The 4,050-nt window shown below is 47.7% G+C and overlaps 1 non-coding gene across 1 annotated transcript; it reads right to left on the minus strand.

The window, feature by feature from the left end:
* Positions 1 to 3,398: 3,398 nt before the first annotated feature.
* Positions 3,399 to 3,473, minus strand: Trnal-caa (transfer RNA leucine (anticodon CAA)). The gene has a single exon. It is a non-coding gene; the product is annotated as a tRNA-Leu (tRNA).
* Positions 3,474 to 4,050: the final 577 nt, after the last annotated feature.

The raw sequence follows: 4,050 nt of genomic DNA on the forward strand, positions 1-4,050 counted from the left end.
AATAAAAGATAGATTAGAGATTACTATTGTGAAACAGTTTGGGTCTCTCTGTACTGATGTCTATAGCAATAATTAAATCGCCAATGAGGGGCAAAGAACTCCAATGCACTGTTCAAAAATAATTAAAAAAGTAAAAAATAAAATAAAATTCTTTTGTCTTAAAATTGTCTTAGCTAAATAATTCAACAACCTTTGTTGTCCATTCCACAAACTCCTATCTAGGCTCTAGTGTATAAAAATAACTATAATTTGTTCATCTAATTAATTTAATTTCTTTCTCCCCTGCAAAATGCAATATAGACAAAGCGAGAACAAATTTTTCACTAGCTTAAATGCCTTAATAAATATTTGTTGATGTCGAAGGCTTCGTACTTTAGAATGAATAACGAGTTTTATAAAATGAACTGAGTGAATTCAGGGATAATATGTGATTATGTTGTGAGGGTCAATGGACTTCAGGGATTTACAGCTCGTGGCCAGATATTCGACAATGCAGCCCATCTTCTGTGCCCTCACGCTTTCCTCCTGTGATTCGCCACTACACGAAGAGAGCAAACTACAATTTCTTTACTCAGATAAAAAATATTTAAACATATAATACAACTTGTGAAACGATGTGTACATACGTTGGATCGACGATTACAGGTGGCAAGTGTGACTGACAGTCTCATGACGGTAGACTTTGCACCTCGGCGCAGGGTTCCTCGACTGAGGTGTGAGTGAGGGGATGCTGGTGGTGCTCTGGGACAGCGGGACTGAGACAGGTGTGCAGCTCACCACCAGGCCAGCCAGCAGCTCATCACCACCCCCACCCCCACCCTCAATCTCATGCCCTCAGCCTCAAGGATGTCCTTCCCATGTTGCAGCTGCCTGGTGACTCACCACACATCGTCCCAGCTGCAGACTCCCCACACAGAGGTGAGTGCTGCACCAGACATCCACATCTCACCATCTGCGTTAAATCCCTTCAGAAGAACAATAGGTTCATCTTAACTGGACATATTTGTCACAAGGATTTATGTGACACTTATATGGACTAAATAGACTTATATTCTGTTGAAAACTATTTTTATTTCAAAATAACCGGTTTCGGACAATAGCAGCCATTTTCGGACCTGTTAAACAATGAAAATAAATTACAATTACAATTACAATCCTATGTTTACAAAACTAAAGGAATGTAATCTAATTACAATAGAAAATTTGTGTAGTGTACTATATTTCGTAGTTAGAGTAACACGCTCTGACAGAACAATTAGTTCACTGAAACTTCCTGGCAGCTTAAAACTGTGTGCCCGACCGAGACTCGAACTCGGGACCTTTGCCTTTCGCGGGCAAGTGCTCTACCAACTGAGCTACCGAAGCACGACTCACGCCCGGTACTCACAGCTTTACTTCTGCCAGTATCTCGTCTCCTACCTTCCAAACTTTACAGAAGCTCTCCTGCGAACCTTGCAGAACTAGCACTCCTGAAAGAAAGGATATAGCGGAGACATGGCTTAGCCACAGCCTGGGGGATGTTTCCAGAATGAGATTTTCACTCTGCAGCGGAGTGTGCGCTGATATGAAACTTCCTGGCAGATTAAAACTGTGTGCCCGACCGAGACTCGAACTCGGGACCTTTGCCTTTCGCGGGCAAGTGCTCTACCAACTGAGCTACCGAAGCACGACTCACGCCCGGTACTCACAGCTTTACTTCTGCCAGTATCTCGTCTCCTACCTTCCAAACTTTACAGAAGCTCTCCTGCGAACCTTGCAGAACTAGCACTCCTGAAAGAAAGGATATAGCGGAGACATGGCTTAGCCACAGCCTGGGGGATGTTTCCAGAATGAGATTTTCACTCTGCAGCGGAGTGTGCGCTGATATGAAACTTCCTGGCAGATTAAAACTGTGTGCCCGACCGAGACTCGAACTCGGGACCTTTGCCTTTCGCGGGCAAGTGCTCTACCAACTGAGCTACCGAAGCACGACTCACGCCCGGTACTCACAGCTTTACTTCTGCCATTATCTCGTCTCCCACCTTCCAAACTTTACAGAAGCTCTCCTGCGAACCTTGCAGAACTAGCACTCCTGAAAGAAAGGATATAGCGGAGACATGGCTTAGCCACAGCCTGGGGGATGTTTCCAGAATGAGATTTTCACTCTGCAGCGGAGTGTGCGCTGATATGAAACTTCCTGGCAGATTAAAACTGTGTGCCCGACCGAGACTCGAACTCGGGACCTTTGCCTTTCGCGGGCAAGTGCTCTACCAACTGAGCTACCGAAGCACGACTCACGCCCGGTACTCACAGCTTTACTTCTGCCAGTATCTCGTCTCCTACCTTCCAAACTTTACAGAAGCTCTCCTGCGAACCTTGCAGAACTAGCACTCCTGAAAGAAAGGATATAGCGGAGACATGGCTTAGCCACAGCCTGGGGGATGTTTCCAGAATGAGATTTTCACTCTGCAGCGGAGTGTGCGCTGATATGAAACTTCCTGGCAGATTAAAACTGTGTGCCCGACCGAGACTCGAACTCGGGACCTTTGCCTTTCGCGGGCAAGTGCTCTACCAACTGAGCTACCGAAGCACGACTCACGCCCGGTACTCACAGCTTTACTTCTGCCAGTATCTCGTCTCCTACCTTCCAAACTTTACAGAAGCTCTCCTGCGAACCTTGCAGAAGTAGCACTCCTGAAAGAAAGGATATAGCGGAGACATGGCTTAGCCACAGCCTGGGGGATGTTTCCAGAATGAGATTTTCACTCTGCAGCGGAGTGTGCGCTGATATGAAACTTCCTGGCAGATTAAAACTGTGTGCCCGACCGAGACTCGAACTCGGGACCTTTGCCTTTCGCGGGCAAGTGCTCTACCAACTGAGCTACCGAAGCACGACTCACGCCCGGTACTCACAGCTTTACTTCTGCCAGTATCTCGTCTCCTACCTTCCAAACTTTATAGAAGCTCTCCTGCGAACCTTGCAGAACTAGCACTCCTGAAAGAAAGGATATAGCGGAGACATGGCTTAGCCACAGCCTGGGGGATGTTTCCAGAATGAGATTTTCACTCTGCAGCGGAGTGTGCGCTGATATGAAACTTCCTGGCAGATTAAAACTGTGTGCCCGACCGAGACTCGAACTCTGGACCTTTGCCTTTTGCGGGCAAGTGCTCTACCAACTGAGCTACCGAAGCACGACTCACGCCCGGTACTCACAGCTTTACTTCTGCCAGTATCTCGTCTCCTACCTTCCAAACTTTACAGAAGCTCTCCTGCGAACCTTGCAGAAGTAGCACTCCTGAAAGAAAGGATATAGCGGAGACATGGCTTAGCCACAGCCTGGGGGATGTTTCCAGAATGAGATTTTCACTCTGCAGCGGAGTGTGCGCTGATATGAAACTTCCTGGCAGATTAAAACTGTGTGCCCGACCGAGACTCGAACTCGGGACCTTTGCCTTTTGCGGGCAAGTGCTCTACCAACTGAGCTACCGAAGCACGACTCACGCCCGGTACTCACAGCTTTACTTCTGCCAGTATCTCGTCTCCTACCTTCCAAACTTTACAGAAGCTCTCCTGCGAACCTTGCAGAAGTAGCACTCCTGAAAGAAAGGATATAGCGGAGACATGGCTTAGCCACAGCCTGGGGGATGTTTCCAGAATTAGATTTTCACTCTGCAGCGGAGTGTGCGCTGATATGAAACTTCCTGGCAGATTAAAACTGTGTGCCCGACCGAGACTCGAACTCGGGACCTTTGGTTCGCAGGAGAGCTTCTGTAAAGTTTGGAAGGTAGGAGACGAGATACTGGCAGAAGTAAAGCTGTGAGTACCGGACGTGAGTCGTGCTTCGGTAGCTCAGTTGGTAGAGCACTTGCCCGCGAAAGGCAAAGGTCCCGAGTTCGAGTCTCGGTCGGACACACAGTTTTAATCTGCCAGGAAGTTTCATATCAGCGCACACTCCGCTGCAGAGTGAAAATCTCATTCTGGAAACATCCCCCAGGCTGTGGCTAAGCCATGTCTCCGCTATATCCTTTCTTTCAGGAGTGCTAGTTCTGCAAGGTTCGCAGGAGAGCTTC

This window comes from Schistocerca cancellata, chromosome 10, assembly GCF_023864275.1.
Source record: "Schistocerca cancellata isolate TAMUIC-IGC-003103 chromosome 10, iqSchCanc2.1, whole genome shotgun sequence".
NCBI classification, from domain to species: domain Eukaryota; kingdom Metazoa; phylum Arthropoda; class Insecta; order Orthoptera; family Acrididae; genus Schistocerca; species Schistocerca cancellata.